At 38.8% G+C, this 22,158-nt stretch overlaps 1 long non-coding RNA gene across 1 annotated transcript in view; it reads right to left on the bottom strand.

Annotated features, from left to right (window-relative positions):
* The window catches only part of LOC129007790 (uncharacterized), a 47,675-nt gene extending 36,996 nt beyond the window's left edge, over positions 1 to 10,679 (bottom strand). The window contains exon 1 of the long non-coding RNA XR_008492393.1: positions 10,468 to 10,679. This is a non-coding gene — a long non-coding RNA (uncharacterized LOC129007790). The remainder of the gene's footprint in view (positions 1 to 10,467) is intronic.
* Positions 10,680 to 22,158: the final 11,479 nt, after the last annotated feature.

Here is a 22,158-nt window from a genome sequence, read left to right as displayed (position 1 = left end):
GAGAGCCAAATCAAGAATGCAATCCCATTCACAATAGCCACAAAAAGAATAAAGAACCTAGGAATACAGCTAACCAGGGAGGTGAAAGATCTCTACAATAAGAATTTTAAAACACTGCTGAAAGAAAGCAGAGTTGACACAAACCAATGGAAAAACATTCCATGCTCATGGATAAGAAGAATCAATGTTGTTAAAATGGCCATACTACCCAAAGCAATTTACAGATTTAATGCTATTCCTATCAAACTACCAAAGACATTCTTCTTCACAGAATTAGAAAAAACTATTCTAAAAATAATTTTGAACCAAAAAAGATCCTGAATAGCTAGAGAATCCTAAGCAAAAAGAACAAAGCTAGAGACATCACACTACATGAATTTAAACTATGCTACAAGGCTACAGTAAATAAAATAGCATGGTACTTGTAAAAAAAAAAAAAAAAAAAAAAAAAAAAAAAAAAAAAAAGACACCTAGACCAATGGATCAGGTTAGAGAACCTAGAAATAAATCTGCACACCTACAACCATCTGATCTTTGACAAAGCCAAGAATAACAAGCAAAGGGGAAAGGACTCCCTATTCAATAAATGCTGCTGGGATAACTGGCTAGTCATATGCAGAAGATTGAAACTGGACCACTTCCTCTCACTATATACAAAAATCAACTCAAGATGGATCAAAGGCATAAATGTAAAATCTAAAACTATTAAAATCCTAAAAGAAACCTAGGAAATACCATTCTGGCCATTGGTCCTGGCAAAGATTTTATGATGAAGACTCCAAAAACAATTGCAACAAAAACAGAAATTGACAAGTGGGACCTAATTAAACTAAAGAGTTTCTGCATAGCAAAAGAGACTATCACAGAGTAAACAAGCAACCTACAAAATGGGAAAAAATATTCGCACACTACATATCTGACAAAGGTCTAACATCCAGAATCTATAAGGAACTAAAGGTCTAATATCCAGAATTAACAAGCAAAAAACAAATAAGTCCATTAAAAATGGGCAAAGGACACATCTCAAAATACATACATGCTGCCAACAAGTATAAGAAAAAATGCTTAACATCAGTAATCATTGGAGAAATGCAAATCAAAACCACAATGAGATACCACCTCACACCAGTCAGAATGGCTATTATTAAAAAGTCAAAACATAACAGATGCTGATCAGGCCATGGAGAAAAGGGAAAGCTTATACACTGCTGGTGGGAATGTAAATTAGTTCAGCCACAGGAAAGCAGTTTGGAGATTTCTCAAAGAACTTAAAACAGAGCTACCATTCGATCTTACAATCCCATTACTGGAATATCAGTTGTTTTACCATAAAGACACAGGCACATGTACGTCCATTGCAGCACTATTCACAATAGCAAAGACATGGAATCAACCTGGACTTAGAAAGTGTGGTACATATACACAATAGAATACTGCACAGCCATAAAAAAAGAATGAGATCGTGTCCTGTGCAGCACCATGGATGCAGCTGGAAGCCATTATCTTAAGTGAATTAAAGCAGGAACAGAAAAGCAAATACTGCATATTCTCACTTATAAGTGGAAGGTAAAAAACTACTTTAAAGTTCATATGGAGCCAAAAAAGAGCCCGCATTGCCAAGTCAATCCTAAGCCAAAAGAACAAAGCTGGAGGCATCATGCTACCTGACTTCAAACTATACTACAATGCTACAGTAACGAAGACAGCATGGTACTGGTACCAAAACAGAGATATAGACCAATGGAACAGAACAGAGCCCTCAGAAATAATGCTGCATATCTACAACTATCAGATCTTTTACAAGCCTGACAAAAGCAAGCAATGGGGAAATGATTCCCTATTTAATAAATGGTGCTGGGAAAACTGGCTAGCCATATGTAGAAAGCTGAAACTGGATCCCTTCCTTACACCTTACACAAAAATTAATTCAAGATGGATTAAAGACTTACATATTAGACCTAAAACCATAAAAACCCTAGAAGAAAACCTAGGCAATACCATTTAGGACATAGGTATGGGCAACGACTTCATGTCTAAAACACCAAAAGCAATGGCAACAAAAGCCAAAATTGACAAATGGGATCTAATTAAACTAAAGAGTTTCTGCACAGCAAAAGAAACTACCATCAGAGTGAACAGGCAACCTACACAATGGGAGAAAATTTATGCAACCTACTCATCTGACAAAGGGCTAATATCCCAAATCTGCAGTGAACTCAAACAAATTTACAAGAAAATAACAAACAACCTCATCAAAAAGTGGGCAAAGGATATGAACAGACACTTCTCAAAAGAAGACATTTATGCAGCCAAAACACACATGAAAAAATGTGTGCTCATCATCACTGGCCATCAGAGAAATGCAAATCAAAACCACAATGAGATACCATCTCACACCAGTTAGAATGGCAATCATTAAAAAGTCAGGAAACAACAGGTGCTGGAGAGGATGTGAAGAAATAGGAACACTTTTACACTGTTGGTGGGACTGTAAACTAGTTCAACCATTGTGGAAGTCAGTGTGGCGATTCCTCAGGGATCTAGAACTAGAAATACCACTTGGCCCAGCCATCCCATTACTGGCTATATACCCAAAGGATTATAAATCATGCTGCTATAAAGACACATGCATCCATATGTTTATTGTGGCACTATTCACAATAGCAAAGACTTGGAACCAACCCAAATGTCCATCAATGATAGACTGGATTAAGAAAATGTGGCACATACACACCATGGAATACTATGCAGCCATAAAAAAGGATGAGTTCATGTCCTTTGTAGGGACATGGATGAAACTAGAAACCATCATTCTCAGCAAACTATCGCAAGAACAAAAACCAAACACCGCATGCTCTCACTCATAGGTGGGAATTGAACAATGAGAACACATGGACACAGGAAGGGGAACATCACACACCGGGGACTGTTGTGGGGTGGGGGGAGTGGGGAGGGATAGCATTAGGAGATATGCCTAATGCTAAATGACGAGTTAATGGGTGCAGCACACCAACATGGCACATGTATACATATGTAACAAACCTGCATGTTGTGCACATGTACCCTAAAACTTAAAGTATAATAATAATAAAATAAAATAAAAATAAATAAATAAAGTAAGTGGAAGGTAAACATTCAGTACACATGGACACAAACAACGGAACAATTGACACCAGGGCCTTCTTGAGGGTAGAAGGTGACAGAAGGGTGAGGATTTAAAAACTATCTATTGGGTACTATGTTGATTACCTGGGTGAGAAAATTATTTGTACACCAAATCCCTGCAACATGCAATTTACCCATATAACAACCTGCACATGTAACCCCTGAACCTAAAATAAAAGTTGAAAACAATTGAAAAAATAATTTTAAAAAACAGAAAAAAAAAAAGAAGCAAAGGACTGGTGGGGGAAATGATTGCTTCGTCATTCCTGGTGTTTCCTTTGTAGGGAGAAAGCTCCACAGCCATAACACATTGTTACCTACTCCCCTGATGGATGAGTTGGAAGGGGAAAGTGGCCATGCCAAATCTATGTTCTGACAGTTCTGGAGGCTGGAAAGTCCAAGATGAAGGCACCAGCAGATTTAGTGTCTGGTGAGAACTGCTCTCTATCTCCAAGATGGCACCTCTTATTGCATCCTCATATGGCAGAAAATGTGACCAGTTCCTTCACACCTCTTTTAAACATGCTAATCCCAAAGGCTCTCTGCCCTCATGACTTAGACCCCCACCTCTTAATACTATCACACTGGCAATTAAGTTTCAACACATGAATTTGGGGAGGGCACATTCAGACCATAGCATGGCTCCCTTAGCATGCTGCATGGTGCTTCTATCAACACGTTTTTCAAAAGTCTTTCTTAAGACAGCAGGACAAGAAGTCCATAACCAAATGATCAGCCTTCATATGATCAATATGCCTTGAATAGGCCAAAGTGAATCCATCAGGCAACTATTACATACACTATTTTAACCCTTAGAATTCTTTTAAAGAGTACCAAAAAAAAGAACAGCTCACTAGTAGAACAAAATAAGCAGAGTGGGAAACCTAGAAATCCGATGGAAAGTGAAAGATAATGAGGATGATGATGACAATAATAATGAAGATGATGGCAAAACATAGCTTGTGTTGCCAGTGGTAGTGTTTGGGAAACTCCAGGAACTGAGTCACCAGCACTTTCAACAACCTATAAATGCTACAATCTGGAACAGTCTGGTTTATTTTAGAACCATGTAATCAGCTGTGGGTCTAAAACTAGATGATGGGTGTTGACCTGAGCAGAGAACCAAAAAGAGAGGAAACAAAGTTGTATTTCTGGAAATTAAGCACTATGTTGAAAGAACAAAGGAAGGGAATCATTTATTTAGAAGTATATGTGAAAACGTAATGAGATGAAGAAAAATCTCATTCACCCAAATCCCTGTTAGGGAAAGCATCGTATTTGTCCTGGAATAGATGTCTTGATTAATAACTACTGGTCAAGGGTAAAACTCACCCCATATCCTGCTGGTGCATGCTCAAGAAACAAGTGTTGTCTGTTAAATTGTTCTGCATAGTAGAAAGGTGAGGAGTTTAAAGTTCTCTTTGAAAAGAGAAGAAGAAAAGCCAAAAGATTTATGCAAGCGGAAAAGAAACCGGATTGTTAATGTCCATACTACCCAAAGCAATACCCAGATTTAACGCAATCCCTATCAAAATTCCAATGGCTTTTTTCACAGAAATAGAAAAAACAATCCTAAAATTTGTACGGAACCACATACAAAAAAATCCAAATAGCCAAAGCAGTACTACGAAAGAAAAGCAAAGTTGGAGGTATCATACTTCCTGGTTTGAAATTATATAGCAAAGCAATAGTAAGCAAAAAAGTGCTGGGTGTGATAGGTCACACTTGTAATCTCAGTACTTTGAGAGGCTGAGGCGGGAGGATTACTTGAGCTCAGGAGTTTGAGACTGGCCTGGGCAACACAGCAAAACCTCGTCTCTACAAGAAATACAAAAATTAACCGGGCGTGGTGGCACGTGCCTGTGGTCCCAGCTACTCGGGAGGCTGAGGTGGGAGGATCACTTAAGCCTGGGAGGTAGAGGCTGCAGTGAGTCATGTTCGTGCCACTGCACTCCAGCCTGGGTGACAGAGTGAGACTCTGTCTCAACAACAACAACAACAACAACAAAAAAAAAAAAAAAAAGGAAGGGAAAAAGTATAGTGCTGGCATAGAAGCAGAAACATAGGCCAGTGGAGCAGGATAGAGAGCCCAGAAATAAATCTAAATAGATACGGTCAACTAAGTTTTGATGAGGACACCAAGAAGACAGAATGAGGAACAGATAGTTTCTTCAATAGGAAAACTGGATTTACACATGCGAAAGAATAAAATTAGACCCTTAACTTACACCGTATACAAAAAGCAACTCCAAATGGATATGCGACCTAAAATGTAAGACCTGAAATTATAAAATTCCTAGAAGAGAACATAGAAGAAAACCTCCTTAACATTGGTCTTGTTGATGATTTTTTTGGATAACACACCAAAAGCTTTTACTACAAAAACAAAATAAATAAACATCAAACTAAAAAGTGTATACAAGCAAAGAAAACAAAATGAAAAGGCAACTATGAGCTGGGAAAAAATAATTGCAAACCAAATATCTGAGGAGGGCTTAATATCCAAAATTTATAAAGAACTCTTACAACTTAATAGCAGAAAAGCAAATAATCTGATTTTTAAAATGGGCAAAGGACCTGAACAGATACTTCTCCAAAAAAAAAAAAAGAGATAAAAACGGCCAACAGGTATATGAAAATGTTCTCAACACCACTAACTATCAGGGAAATGCAAATTAAAACCACAATGAGCTATCACCTCACACCTGTTTGGATAACTATTATCAAAAAGTCAAGAAATAACAAATGTTGACAAGGGTATGCAGTGAAGGGAACCATTGCACAAAGGTGTTAGAAATGTAGATTGGTACAGCCATTATGGAAAACAGTATGGAGATTCCAAAAATAATCAAAAATAGGGTACCATAAGACCCAGAAATTCCTCTTTTGGGTATATCCCCAAAGGAGACAAAAATCACAACTTCATAAAGATATCTGCACTCCCAGGTTCACTGATGCATTATTAACAATGGCTAAGATATGGAAACAACCTAAATGCCCATAGATGGATGAGTGGATAAAGAAAATGTGGTGGTGGTGGTGGTGTGTGTGTGTGTGTGTGTGTGTGTGTGTGTACAGTAGAATATTATTTAGGCTTTAAAACGGAGATCCTGCCACTTGCCACAACATGGACTGACCAGGAAGAAAGGAGGATGTTATGCTAAGTGAAATAAGCCAGACATAGAAAGAAAAATATTGCATGATCTCACTTATATGTGGAATTTTAAAAAAAAAAAAGCTCAAATACACAGAGATAGAGAATGAAACAGTAGTTCCCATGAGAGTAGCAAGGTAGGAAATCAGGAGATGTAGGTAAAAGGATAAAAAATAGTAAATATGTAGGATAAACAGTTCTAGAGATCTAAGGTACAATATGAGAACTACAGTTAATAAAATTGTGGCCAGGTGCAGTGGCTCACGCCTGTAATCCCAGCACTTTGGGAGACCGAGGCAGGTGGATCACCTGAGGTCAGGAGTTTGAGACCAGCCTGGTCAACATGCTAAAACCCCGTCTCTACTAAAAATACAAAAAACTAGCTGGGTGTGGTGGCAGGCACCTGTAATCCCAGCTACTCGAGAGGCTGAGGCAGGAGAATCTCTTGAACCCGGGAGGCAGAGGTTGCAGTGAGCCAAGATGGCGCCATTGCACTCCAGCCTGGGTGACAAGAGCAAGACTCCATTTCAAATATAATTATTATTATAATTATAAGAAATAAGAAATAAAATGAAATTGTATTGTATTGGGGATTTTGGTTAAATAAGTAGATTTCAGCTGTTCTTGTCACACAAAAAAGTAACTGTTAAATGATAGATGTGTTAATCTACTTTACTATAGTAAGTATTTTTTTTTTTTTTTTTTGAGACAGAGTCTCGCTTTTTCGCCCAGGCCGGACTGCAGTGGTGCTATCTCGGCTCACTCTGCCTCCCGGGTTCAAGTGATTCTCCTGCCTCAGCCTCCCGAGTAGCTGGGACTACAGGCGCCCGCCACCACGCCCGGCTAATTTTTTTGTATTTTTTTTTTAGTAGAGACGAGGTTTCACCGTGTTAGCCAGGATGGTCTCGATCTCCTGACCTCATGATCCGCCCGCCTCTGCCTCCCAATGTGCTGGGATTACAGGCGTGAGCCACCGTGCCCGGCCGTAAGTATTGTACTCTCTATACGTAGCACGTAATACCATGTTGTAAACCTCAAATATACACAATAAAAATTTTTTCAGAAAAAAAGAAAGAGATCAGAGAAAAAATATCTCCCATAATTGGCAAGAAAAGAAGGAACTGAAATAAAAAGGCATATCTGATGGTTAAACCATAAGTGAAAAAGGCATTAAAAAAAAGTATTTATTTAAAAATTGTTTGGACCTTGATGTGTCCTTTGTTTCTTGGATATTTTAAAAGAAAACTATAGGGTAAGCAAATGCTTACAGAAGTTTAAACTCATGTCTCTTTAGAGATAGAGACTAAGAGGTCTTTTGAGACCTTCTCCGTCTTGTGGTTCTATGACATTTCATGGAATCAAAAGCATGATTAAGCCTGAAGAACTATAATAAAAACAAGTCTTATATGTAATTATAGTATCCAAAAGTGCCTACTTGGTCTCTTTTGCTGCTGCTTCTTGTACTTTTTTTTTAACCTAAACAGCTTCAAACTGCAAATTAACATTTTCAAAAAGATCCTGCATTCTGAAGAAAGAAAAAGAAAGTATATACTTCTGCATTCAGAACATGATTCTGGTTCCAGGTCAATATATGTGTTACTGCTGTAATTCCATTGATACAACAAGTATTTGCTGAACTGCTCTCTGTAATTCATATTAGATCTTATGGGAATGGGAAATCAAAGGTGAGTGAAATATGCTTTCTGCCTTTAGAAAACTCATAATCTAGTTTGAAAGACAGACATATAATAAATAGCCCAAATAAAAGAGATAAATATTAAAATGGAGGTATGTGAAAACGCTACCTAATGAAAAATTATTATTGAAGACAAGGAAAAATACATCCATTGCAAATCTTAAGCATTGTCCTTTGTGGTACTATCATATCCTATTATCTTTCATATCAAAATATGACACTGTATCAAGCTAGCCTTAAGGAGCCAAAAATACTACAATATCTGATAACGCCAAATAAGAGAAAGAACAAGGCTCTGAGCCCAGAAGTTGGAGTGTAAACTCCATAAGGGCCACCAGCCTGACTGTCGGACTATTTTGCATTATAAACCAAAGCGTGGCCTCACCATTCAAGGGATCAAAAGGGTCAGAAGATACTAAATACCCTAGTAAAAGTCAGCCCTTAGGAGGTGTAGCTCACCACTGCCACCGCCACTTCATTCAGATGAAATCTGGGTAAGATGAACACAAAGGAGAAAGAAAGAAATTGTAAAGAGACAACTTGCCACTTTTTCAGGATAGTCTGTAGAAGTACAGAATGACTTTGACTAGATTTGGTGATGATGGTCTTGGGGGTGCAACAAATGCAAATGCTTCAGATCATTTTAGCTCCACCGGCAATTATGTCATGCCCAGCACTGCCAGCTTGACCTTGGGATTTGGAAAACCCACAAGGCGACCATCCCTATTTGCCTATAGATGATCCTAACCTCTGCTCTTCCTACCAAAAGACTCTAAAGCCAACTGGTTATTTGCAGACAAAGAAGCTACATCCCATGATCATAAATCAATGATTAACATCTGAAGGGCTTTCTGGAGGGAAAAAATTAATATTGCTTAATAATCTGAAAGGACAGCTGAGTTTGCTTCCTAAGTAAAATCATATATTTTAACTAATATATGAAACCACATTAAATAGAAATCACTCAGGGTGCCCTTTCTTTCTCATTTTACTTTTTACTTATTCCTTTTTAATAAAATTTAGGGGTGACAGAGGGGGACACTGAATTTGAAATTACACATACAAGAATGCTTTTTAAAAAATTCAATGCTCAAAAAAAAACAGGAACACCTATTTTAAGAAATAAAAGAGGCTGGGGGCAGTGGCTCACGCCTGTAATCCCAGTACTTTGGGAGGCTGAGGTGGGTGGATCACCTGAGGTCAGGAGTTTGAGACCAGCCTGACTAACATGGTGAAATCCCATCTCTACTAAAATATAAAAATTAGCCAGGCGTGGTGGCGGGTGCCTGTAATCTCAACTACTCGGGAGGCTGAGGCAGGAGAATCACTTGAACCTAGGAGGTGGAGGTTGCAGTGAGCGAACATCGTGCCATTGCACTCCAACCTAAGCAATAAGAGTGAAACTCCATCTCAAAAAATAAATAAATAAATAAATAAATAAATAAATGAAAAAAACTGAAAAAAAGTTACAGACAAAGACTGTAATATATAGATATGTGACAATCAGTTCTGAGGGAAAACAAAGCCAACAGCAATGACAAAATGAAAAACGAAAGCATTAGCTAGGATTAAATTTCCCTTAAATTCACTCTCCAAGAAGAAAGAAAGAAAAAAGAATTCATTGAGTAAATGAATATAACTTTAGCTAAAGTCCAAGTTGTCGCTGTTATTGCAGTAGCTCTTGAAGATGCCAGTTTTATAATAAATATAATTGTTTATTACAATAAATAAGTGCCTTTGAATAATTGTTTTTCTCACTTTCTTTATTTATTTATTTTTGAGACAGAGTTTCGCTCTTGTTGCCCAGGCTTGAGTGCAATGGCACAATCTTGGTTCACTGCAACCTCCGCCTCCCAGGTTCAAGCAATTCTTCTGCCTCGGCCTCCCAAGTAGCTGGGATTACAGGCATGCGCCACCATGCCCGGCTAATTTTTTTATTTAGTAGAGATGGGGGTTTCATCATGTTGGTCAGGCTGGTCTCGAACTCCTGACCTCAGGTGATCCACCACCTCAGCCTCCCAAAGTGCTGGGATTACAGGCGTCAGCCACCACACCCGGCCTTCTCACTTTACTAATGGAATAATCATATTTAAGAGTCAGAAATTTTCTTTTAAAACAACAATAAGGAATATGAAACATGAGAATAAAATCTAGAAACTTTTCACTTGAGTAGAGAAAAATAAAGTTCATGATAGATCATTTAAAAAGTGAAAATAAGCTCTGAACTGAAACACACACGTCCGCAGGGAAAGCCCAGTAGCAAACACACCGATAGCTTCTTTCTGTTCCCTGTGGACTCCAATTTCTCAGGAATACACATTTTCAGGGAGATCCAAGATTCTATTCTTGACACTGGAGGCAATAGAGGGAAGTCAATACAAACAGGAAAAAGTCAAGAAGTTAAAGTGAAAAATGGACGAAAGATCAAAACTGCTCAACGCTTATCTCTCACCTCTACAAGCTCAAGTCCGGACTCTCAGTGTGGCACAGGAGACTCCGTGACCTGGCCCGGCCAGCCTCCTCTGCCTTGTCTCACCTTCCCTTTAGGCTTCAGGAACACTGGTTTGTCATGTTATCGCACAAACCAGGCCACCTCATCTGACCTGCTTCCTGCCGTGCCACTTTTCCTTTGCCTGCTTCAGGGCTGCCCATCCTCTCATGCTCAGGAAGTCTTCTCTCACGTCCCAGTAATCCCATAACAATGACCCTTGACCCCTGTTTTGTAATTGTACTTTTGTATGACTGTCTCTCGGATCAGCTAGTGACCTGGACAGGGCTGGGTCAATGTTTACTACAACAGCATTGGATCCAGTCATGTGGCCCTTCGTTAAGTGAATAAATAACTGGGATATTTGTAAACTTTCTTTCAGACATTTATTCAACTTTTGCTGGCAAAAACCTCCTAAGCAATGTTCCAGGAACTGTGAGGGTAACGGAGAAAAGAGAAAGAAAAGGAGGAAGGGAGGAAGGGGAGGGGAAGGGAGGGAATCCACAGTGAGCCCTGTGTCCTTAAAGACAATGCCTTTTAATTGTGGAGTGGGTGGTTGGGCAGGGGTAAAGGAGATAAATTTAGGATATGTTTAAAAGTTTGGGAAGGAGAAAAGTATGAAAGAGAAGAAAAACAGAGTACTCTTATAACCACTCATTAAGCTGTAGCCATTTGCTTCACAGTTCTAAGCACTTTTGAAGGAGTTCAAGTCAAAAGGGAATGATGTTGAGAAGTGCTTTGCAGATAAATTATATCTTATGATCATAATAATGACTACATAAGATATTAAAATATAATTGTGTTATATATGTATACATAATATATAATGCTGTATAATAATAATCATTTATTCAGTACTTTTCACTTTCCAGGCATTGTGCCAAGCATTTACGCACACTTTCTCATTTAATTCACACAACTTGATATAGTAGGTATTAATATCCTCACTTCATAAATGAAGAAACTAAAGTTTAGAAAAGTTAAATAACTTACCCAAGATCACACAGCTATAGTGCCTACCTATCTTGCATATATATAAATAATCAAAAAGATAAATAAATTAGTTAACTAAAATTTCCCATCACTATACATGAACTGACTTATCCAAACAGTAGATGTTCTTGGAAAGAGTTTGCTGATACTATTGTCTTTTACAAAAACATCACCTGTGTCTCCAACACACCAATAATTCTTCCTCAAAATGGAATGCTACCTTTATTTAGATTCTGGTTAATTATAAATGAATCAAAACTAGTGAATTGTTTCCTTGAAATTTGTCCCAAAATTTTTAGGGAAAGGTTTATAAAACAAAATTGAGGTTTTAACCTCATAATTTAACCATTATGTGGGTCTTGAGACATTTATTGACATAAGTACTTCAGAATTACAAAACAGAGAGATCTAGGGCTCTGACTGTTAAAGATTAAAATTAAATTACTTAAGAAGCTTAATGAATGCAAAATCCCTTTTTATTTGCTGGGAACACTGAGCAGGAAGTTCTGTGGTTGTTTCATTGTGTGCTCATGAATTACTATGATTATGTGGTTTAAGACTATTTTTATTTATATATGCTTCTTTGAAATCACTGCTACTCGCATTGCCCTTTATTCATCATTTTTCTTATCTAAAAATGTAAATCTTTATGTTTAGTGACTTCTTAATTCAATTAAAATCCTTTGTCTCAAAATTTTGAAATGATTGCTTTTGAAGAATTCAGTATTTAAAGTCCTTTTATATTCTTTGAGCAGAAACATTAAAGGTAATAATGGGCACTAATGAGCAATAAAACTAAAAGGCTAGAATTAAATTGTTTCAAGTCGTTATCAAAATTTATTTTCAATTCAGTTCTCAATGGAAGATTCGTTGAGTTCTCCTCTGTCCTCCCTCACAGAAATTGTGGCTAATGGTTCTGGCATTGTATGACCCAGCTCTCTTCTGTCTTCCTTGCATTGTTCTTTCCCAGATAGAAAATGTTTGAGTTGACTAATAGCTTCCAGTATGCCTCCTTCATAGCGATCTCAATGAAAGAAACGCTCTGCCCACCTGACTCCAAATTGAAGGATTTTGTTGCTGTTTTACTGCCCTCGAGCTCAATGGAAAGGTTGGATTTGTGCCCCTGGCTGAAGTCTAGAGCGTTCTTAAGAAATGATGTACTCTCCCTAGTGACTACACTGAGTAATAATGGAGTCCAATCCACCTAGCCCATAGTATTTGTGGATGCAGTGGATGCTATGGTACGATGTCTAGATGTTCCCCACGCTGGACTAAAGAATTTATTTCCTCCTGTTTTGAATTGCCTCAACTTAAGAGAATTTACCTCTCCCCAGGCCGTGTCACCTACCCAGAGCAGACCACATCCAACAGTTGGTCCATGTAGGGGTAATAAGGCCGTTCAACAATGCTCCAACCCAGGAAAACTCTGAAGGGCTAATATGGTTTGGCTCTGTGTCCCCACCCAAATTTCATCTTGAATTGTAATCCCCACGTGTTGAGAGATGAAGGTGATTGGAACATGAAGGCAGCTTCCCCCATGCTGTTCTCATGATATTGAGGGAGTTCTCATGAGATCTGATGGTTTTATTTGGTGGTTTCCTGGCTCTTTACCCTTCTGCTGCCTCGTGAAGAAGGTGCCTCCTTCCTCTTCTGCCATGATTGTGAGTTTCCTGAGGCCTTCCTAGCCATGCAGAACTGTGAGTCAATTAAACCTCTTTCCGTTATAAATTATCTAGTCTCAGGGAAGTTCTTTACAGCAGTGTGAAAACAGACTAACACAAGGGCTATGTTAGCTCCCAATCCCTGGGACACTGAGACAATCCTGAGACTCCATTACAGCCCATCTTCTCCCTCTCCATATCATGCTTCCTTTCCCTTCCCATCTACATGTGGTGCTCCAAGAGCACTGCCCAATAACTTCCTACACTCTCATGTCCCTCTCAGAGTTGGCTTCCAGGGGAACTCAATCTATGACAACAGACAAATCCTCACTTTGACAAAGGTACCACAAAACTTAATTTGTTAAATATTTCAATTCCAAACAACATTACATTTAACCTTTTTCTGGAATCTAAAGAAACTACTATATGGTGTTATTGTTACATATTGAATCTTCATTCTATTTCCATTTTTTAATCAAGTCATTTCATTAATTCCTTCAACAAATACATTTTGTTCACTTTTAAAATTGTTTATAATTTATTCAACAAAAATATTTACTTGACGCCAAATTTCCTTTCTTAAGGCGCTCAAAGCATAATAGAAAGAGAGACAATTTTCCCAATAGCATGAAAAGTATTAAGTGACGGATAAAGAAATGATATCTAAGCTGAGTCTCAAGGGACAGGTAGGCTAGGCAGGATGTGGAGGAGGGTGTCCCTGGTAGAGAGGGCAACATTGAAAAGGCAGGGCGGGATTAGAGTTTATTGCACAATACAGGGGTGACAAGGAGTTCATTACAGCCGTAGCAGAGGCTGCAAGCAGGGTAAGTGGGAAAAGAGGCTGGAGACTGCAAGGTGAGAACAATGTCACGCAAAGGACGATGGGCATGTTCTTAAAGGCCAAGTACAGGGTGACATGATTATATTTTATTTTTTTAAATGTTACTTTGGTAACAGGATAAAGTTTGGATCAGAACAGTACAAGACTGATGCTGGGAGACTGTAAGGAGGCTATGTTAAGAATCCAAGTAAGAAATAATGAGAGCTTGAACAAAGGCAGTGAAGGAGGAAAGAAGGAAACAGACTCCAAAGACATTACAAAACTAGACTCTGCAGGACTTAGTAAACCACTTAGAAATTGAGTTGTTACTTCTTGTCATATATATAAAATATCATATATATTTAAAATCATATTAAAAATATTTTTAAATAACAGTTATTTTTAAATAACATGGTTATTATTAGGTGGTAATGTTATAGGCGATTTTTAATTTCCTTACTTTTTAAAATCTATTTTCTTATGAATTATTATCAGAGACCTTGTACAAATTTTGTAATAACAAAAAATAATTATTAAAAATAAGTAAAGACAGCACAGTACCATTTGGCACAGCCAGCCAGATTTTTATTTCTGGATAGTGTTCTCTAATAAGAGGAAACAGAGCTTCTTGGAGAAATGGCTGATTCCAGGGCTGGGCCAGGGTAAGTACAAGATGAGCCCTAAATATCTTGTGATGCCAGGACACAAGAAAGTGCCTGACAAAATGTTGGAGGCATGTTAAATGGAAACAGGGGCCTCCATCAGCCAAGTTTGAACAATTCATCGGCCAAGTTTGTCTGGCTATAGTTATCACATTAAGCATATTATAAATTAAAATTGAAAAATAATATTTAATAGTCCATTTTCAAATAATAATACACTATTTGTTAATGTAACATATTTTTATTAAAAAAACTACATTTTCAAAAAAATTGGTTGTGAAGAGTTGTTTTACACTTCATAAACAAAATTATCACACCAACAGATTATAATCTAGAGAATAAAATAAGAATCCTTGATTCTATAACTCTTGGAATGGATAAGTAAACAGGTGAGGGAGAAGAAAAAGCACTTCCTTACCACTGAATTCCAACGAAACAATGCAGAAGGAACAAAGGAAATAGAAAATCACCTCTGTAAAAATTGTTTCAGGCAAGAATCAACAGCAGTTGCTAAAATCAGTGGACAGGAGTATCATGAATGACATACAGAATAGCTCTGTAAGTCTCATGGTGTCTTCTCACAAGAGTAAAACAACAGGTGAAAAAATCTGACAGACTTCACGGGGACCAAGTTATAATTTAACATCACCAGTAATGAAAGAAATTGACATCATTTGTCTCCTGATGTGAGGTACCAAGGGGACACAGCACAGGTTCTGTGGTATTCTTACAAAAAATGTATGACCTGAATTTAACCACGAGGAGGCATAAAAAAATTCCAGATCAAGGGCCCTCCTTTAAAATAACTGGCCAATACTTTTTTATTTTTTTGAGATGTTGCCTTGCTCTGTCGCCCAGGCTGGAGTGCAATGGTGCGATCTTGGCTCACTGCAAACTCCGCCTCCTGGGTTCAAGAGATTCTCCTGCCTCAGCCTCCCGAGTAGCTGGGATTACAGGCGCATGCCACCACACCCAGCTAATTTTTGTATTTTTAGTAGAGACGGGGTTTTGTCATGTTGGCCAGGCTGGTCCTGGCCTCAGGTGATCCACACGCCTCGGCTTCCCAAAGTGCTGGGATTACAGGCCTGAGCCACCACACCTGGCCTGGCCAATACTTTTTAAAAGTATCAAGATATCAAGAGTAGATGTCAAGTATCAAGATAGATAAATAAAGAATGATAAAGAAAGAGGAAATGTTTCAAACTAAAGGAAAATAAAGGGGCATGATGACTAGATCCAATGTAAAATCCTGGATTGGATCCCAGATAAGAAAAAAAAAAATTAAAAAGACAATTGGGCCCATGAATTAGATCAGCATTTCTCAACATTTTGGTCCTATGATCCCTTTACCTTTCTAAAATATATTAAGAACCCCAAAAGCTCTTGTTTGTGGCTGGCTATAGTTATCACATTAAGCATATTATAAATTAAAATTGACAATTAATATTTAATAGTTCATTTAAAAATAATAATATATTACTTCTTAATGTAACTTTTTTTGTAAAAAAATAACTATATTTTCCAAAAAGAACAATTGTTGTGAAGAGTGGCATTGTTTTACACTTCTGAAAACCCATTTAATGTGTGGCTTTCTGGAAGGAAATTTGTTTCTCCACCTGTGCACGCAGTCCATTCACATGTCATAAAGCCTCAGGAAAACGCAGAAGGAAATGAAAGGGAAGAAGGAAAATCATATGTAGCATTATTATGAGCAAAGTTTTGACCTGACAGTTTCCCTGAAACGGTTTTGAGAACCCCTAGGGGTTCCTGGACCACATTTTTCGAACCATTGCTTTAGATAATCGTACTGTGTCAAAGCTAGTTTCCTGATTTTGACAATGAGACTGAGATTACGTAAAATGTTAACATTTGAAGAATCTAGGTGAAGAGTATAGGTGAATTCTTTGTATTATTTTTGTAACTTTTTTTTTTTCTTTTGAGACATAGCCTCGCTCTGTTGCCAGGCAGGCGTGCAGTGGCGTGATCTTGGCTCACTGCAACATCCGCCTCTCGGGTTCAAGCAGTTCTCCTGCCACAGCCTCCTGAGTAGTGGGACTACAGGCGTGCCACAATGCCCAGCTAATTTTTGTATTTTTAGTAGAGATGGGGTTTCACTATGTTGGCCAGGATGGTCTTAATCTCTTGACCTCATGATCTGCCCACCTCGGCCTCCCAAAGTGCTGGGATTACAGGCGTGAGCCACTGTGCCCGGCCAATTTTTGCGACTTTTTTGTAAGCCTGAAAACATTTCAAAATGCAAAATTTAAAAATATAGTAGTAAACATTAAATAAGTAAAGCATTTCAAATTTCAAAAGCTGAGGAAAAATACATAGAGGTAGAGGGAAGCTGGAATCAAGAATAAATTCCTGGTTTCTGGATAGTCGTTGGCAGGGGTAATATTCAAAGGATTTTTCAACCAGCATGGCATTGGGACTAACACAGCAAAAGCCCATGAGCAACCATGACAGTTCTACCAGTACACATCAGCTAAGGCTAGTGGCATTGCTAAACTGGAGAATATAAGAGGAGAAATAAGCGGGGGAGGTGGTGAGGAAACGGGCAGAAAAGGCATGTTGCGAAAGATGGCAAGTTTTATTCTGAATTGACCTCAATTTGAAGGTGAAATGCAAGTGACAGGAATCCCACTAGAATTAGTTAAGATCAAGGGGAAATTTACTGGGAGGCTCACATAACTACAGAAAATGAATGCTTACTGAGCCTCGCTGAGGATGAAACGCTTTCAGTCTCACTTTCTCTTTCTTTCTCTCATCTCTGCTTCATTCTCTTCTACTGCCACCTGGCATTTCCACTGAGCAGGGAACATGACCACAAATGATTCATGAATCTTACTTCTCCATCCCCAGAAAGAGCCCAATCTCTAATCCCAAATTCAGTAATACTGGGAAACCAGTCTAATTAATCCAGTTGGGTCACTGATTGGCCCATTCTTGGACCAATGGAAGGTGGCCAGGAAAATGGGGAACTATGATTGGCCCAGCACAGGTCAGGGGCCTTTCTTACCTGGAGCACTTCCCTCTCTTCCAGAGAGACAGAGCCAATAAGAAATTTCATTCAAATTACATGTTTGAAAGGATAGCTTCCCATTGGACCAGTGTGGCTACTCTAAGCAGACAGTACAGTAGGTGGCCACTTCATAGTCCCTGTGGGGAGAGATTCAAGCGGAGATTGCAGGAAACCCTTGAATATATCTTAAAACAAAATCTGAGCTGACGATAAAAATTAAGGTTTCATCAGCACATGTGTGATCTTTATATTCTCATTAAAAGGCAACTCTCTATTCTCCCCCACCCCAACCCAACCCTTGGCAACCACCATTCTGCTCTGTTTCTACGAGTTTAACTATTTTATTTAATTTTTAGTTTTCTTTTTTCTTTTTTCTTTTCTTTTCTTTTTTTTTTTTTTTGAGATGGATTCTCGCTCTGTCGCTCAGGCTGGAGTGCAGTGACGCGATCTCGGCTCACTGCAACCTCTGCCTCCCAGCTTCCAGCAATTCTCCTGCCTCAGCCGCCCAAGTAGCTGGAATTATAGGCGCACGCCACCATGCCCTGCTAATTTTTTTGCATTTTATCAGAGACAGGGTTTCATCATGTTGGCCAGGCCAGTCTCAAACTCCTGACCTCAAGTGATCCTCCTGCCTCGGCCTCCCACAGTGCTAGGATTACAGGCGTGAGCCACCATGCCTGGCTGAGTTTAACTATCTTAAGTATTTCATGTATTAGTAAGTGGAATCATGCAGTATTTGTTCTGTGACTGCCTTATTTCACTTAGCATAATGTCCTCCAGAGCATATATCTCTGACTCCGTGAGATTAACTTTTTTTAGCTCCAACTTATGGAGTGATAACAGATCATATTTGTCTTTCTGTGCCGTAACGACCTCCATCCAGTTCCATCCACGTTGTGGCAAATGACAGGATTTCATTCTTTTTTACACTTGAATAGTATTCCATTGTGTATATATGCCACATTTCTTTATCCATTCATCCATTGATGGACACGTTGGTTGATTCCGTATCTTGGCTATTGTGAATAGTCACAATACACATGGACATGAAGACACCCCTTTAACATATGAATTTCCTTTCTTTTGGATATTTACCCAGCAGTGGGATTGCTGGGTCATATGGCAGATCTACTTTTAGTTTTTTGAGAAACATTCATACAGTTTTCCATAGTGGCCATACCAAATTACATTTCCACCAACAGTGTATTAGCGTGTCTCTTTCTCTGCATCCTCACAAGCATCTGTTATTTTTTGTCTTTCTGATAACAGCCATTTTTACTGGGGTAAGATGATATCTCACTGTGGTTTTGGTTTGCACTTCCCTGCTGACCAAATGCATATTTTCTAAAGCCATCATTCTTTCTACATGTATTTATGTTACCTTTTTACCATAAGGAAGCGCTTTCTCTTCTCCCCATTATTGCTTGTTTATATCGGTACAGACTCATGAGTTTTTATCTCATTCAATGGACCACAATCCATTACTATCATTACGGATTTTGATGCTCAAAGTGTCTTAGATTAGGCCAGAGGGGGCTCCAACAAGCTGGATAGTGTCCTTTAAACATTCCTTCATCATTCTGCTACCTGGCACCAGAATATGCTCCAGGTTTGTCTTAGTTTATTTGGGTCGCTATAACAAAATACCATAAACTAGGTGGCCTATAAACAACAAAAATTTATTTCTCACAGTTATGGAGCCTGGAACACCCAAGATCAAGGGAGCTTTTCCTGATACATAGATGGTGCCTTTCTGCTGTGTCCTTACTTGCTGGAGGGGGCAAGGCAGCTCCCCGGAGCATCTTTAATAAGGACACTTACTCCAATCATGAGGGCTGCAACCTCATAGCCTAATCACACCCCAAAGGCCCCACCTACTAGTGCTATCACCTTGGGAGCGACAATTTCAACGTATGAATTTGGGCGGGAGGGCAACACAAACATTCAGACGATAGCACTGGGGATATTGTAGATCTTTCAAAACAGTTAAATTGATTTTACCTGTAGACAACACTCTAGGAAAAAATGGAGATGTTCAAAAGAAGCTGCCAGGCAAACTATCAGCTTCCAGAATTGCTGATTTGTATGCTGAAATAAGTCTATAATTTAGCAAATTGACTCTAAAATGACTGGGCAAGTGGAATGTGCTCTAATGGGACTTTTGACATCCCGCCCTCTACACAGGCAGCTGTAAACACATTTACTATCCAATCTCAAAAGCTCACATTGGTGATCATTGCAATACACACCAGAGATTTTACAAGAATAAACAAAATGCTCTTTAGATAAACATAACGGTAAGCCTTCTGACTGGACCTCCTATAACCCTCCCCTTGGTGCCCCCGACAGCCTCCATCCTCACTCCCCTCCGATCTATCCCGCATGCTCCTTTCAGAGCAATCTTCCTGTAAATGCAAACCTCATCATGTCATTGCTGGGGAAGAAACTCTCCAGTGGTTTCCCATCACAAACCATTAATGTCTAGATGCCTTAGCCTGGCACACAAGATGCCTGTGACGTTGCCCAGCACACTCCTCTCCAGGCCCTTTAAATAAAACCCCACAAGCCCTCCAAGCCTTTGCTGCACTGGGGCTGCTCCGGATTTGTTCCATGCCATTCTGCCCATCTTCTGCCTTCTCTGTTTTGCCAACCATATTCCAGCTCTGCACCCTGGAGCCTCATGTCAGTCCTGCCCTTTGGATCTGCAGCTTGTGCTGGAAATTGCTCTCTGGCTTTCCCTTTGACCAAGGTTCACCCGGCAAATGACTCCTGGCCTCTGCTTTTCTGTGTCAGTACCTGGAACTGTGGGTGAGAGGCGTCCTCCAACAGACCGGTCTCTGCCTTTCTTTTCTGCCCACCTCCTGTTGGCTGCCCCCAAACTGCCTTGTACATAGAAATATCTTCAGTTTCTTAGAACAAATGCTCTTCTTTAACATCTCCTTACCTCATCGCCTCATCTGCTTGGAATTTCCCCCTTCCCACTGCCTGTCACTCTCCATCCTTCTCACTGCACCCTTCTTGCAGGTGAGTTCTAATTCCATTAGCAATCAGCCCTCAACTAAAGCCCCATCCCCATGGAAAGTCCACCCTGGCCCCTACTTTCCTCCATTTTACTCTCATTCTCAGCTGCCCAGGCAGAGATGGGCTTTCCCTCTTCTGCCCTCATTTGGACCTTTAAATACCTTTCTTTTTTTTACTAATTACACTGTAAGGTATTTTGAACGTATATCTGAGTCTCTCCCTGGAGATTCTAAGACTCTGGTTAAGGACAGGTTTTATTTGCCTTTTGTACCTACAGGACTAAGTCTAGTACCAGCATGTAGAATAAATACAAGAGTTCTAGACTGAGTAAATAGAAAGAAGAATCACAACCGAACAAACGCATGAGTTAAATATGCCACCGAGTTCATCATGTATGTCTTCTGTTTACTCAAGTACAAATATAAAGGGTACGTTGATATAGTCTTTCACATTTTCACTTACTGTTTCGAAATGTAATGAATGGTAGCATTAAAGGAAATTTTATAAGTATTGGTAGGTGTAAGGCCCTACCCCCTCACACTAGTGTTTTCTTTACCCCAGGTTTCCCTTTTTTTTTTTTTTTTGCCTATATACTTCTCTTTGGCAGATATAGAATCAAATGTTGTGTAATTTTTATTTGCTTTTTTGGTTAAAATTGTCCTTTTAATATTTTACACATTGCTAAATCAGTTATATTTTTTAGAAGTATTCTACCAATTTGCAATGTAAAGACACATTTTTTATCGCTAAGATTAAGTCGATCTTTATCTGATTTTACTCCAAGTTCAATTTTATTGCAGCAGTAAATTGTGAGCTCCTAGAGTGTTAAAACAGTGTCTCCTATCTCTGTATTCCTGGTGCCTAACAAATCACTGATACTTAATAAATATTTGTTGAAAATATGAAGGTATTTTACTTATTGTATATATAAAAATTATATCAATAAGTATTTATAAATTATATATATTTGTATGTGTATGTATATATATATGAATAAAATTTGGCAGAGCCATCTAATCTAAGTTATTTGCACATACCCCAAGCCTAAGCAGACAGGCAGAACCCCACTGAACCAAATCTTTTCTAAAAGCATGATGCTTTATCCTATACTCAAAGACTGCTGAAGGCAACCTCACAACCTTCTTTAATAGCTCATTTTAATGCTAATAATTGCCAAATCAGAAGGCTGTTTGCTTCTTCCTCTCTAACCAAAGTTACCTACAGTACAAAGTAAGTGTATTTTTTTTTCTTCCCTTCCCTTCCCTTTTCTCTTTCTTTTTCTGTTCTTGGTGAAAACAAACCAGTTGGCTTCTGGATATAAGCTTGCCAGGTCCTCTCTGAGCTTCTCATTCTCACAGATGAGGTAAGATCATTCACTCATTTTCTATATGAGATTCTGGGGGTAGTCTTTGGTTTTAAATACACTTTTTTCTTTCCTCTATTTTTATTCTATCTGATTCTAGAATATGTGTG

This window comes from Pongo pygmaeus, chromosome 9, assembly GCF_028885625.2.
Source record: "Pongo pygmaeus isolate AG05252 chromosome 9, NHGRI_mPonPyg2-v2.0_pri, whole genome shotgun sequence".
In the NCBI taxonomy this organism is placed as follows: Eukaryota; Metazoa; Chordata; class Mammalia; order Primates; family Hominidae; genus Pongo; species Pongo pygmaeus.
Note: the sequence above shows the minus strand (reverse complement) of the source record. Positions and strands in the feature narration are given on the sequence as shown.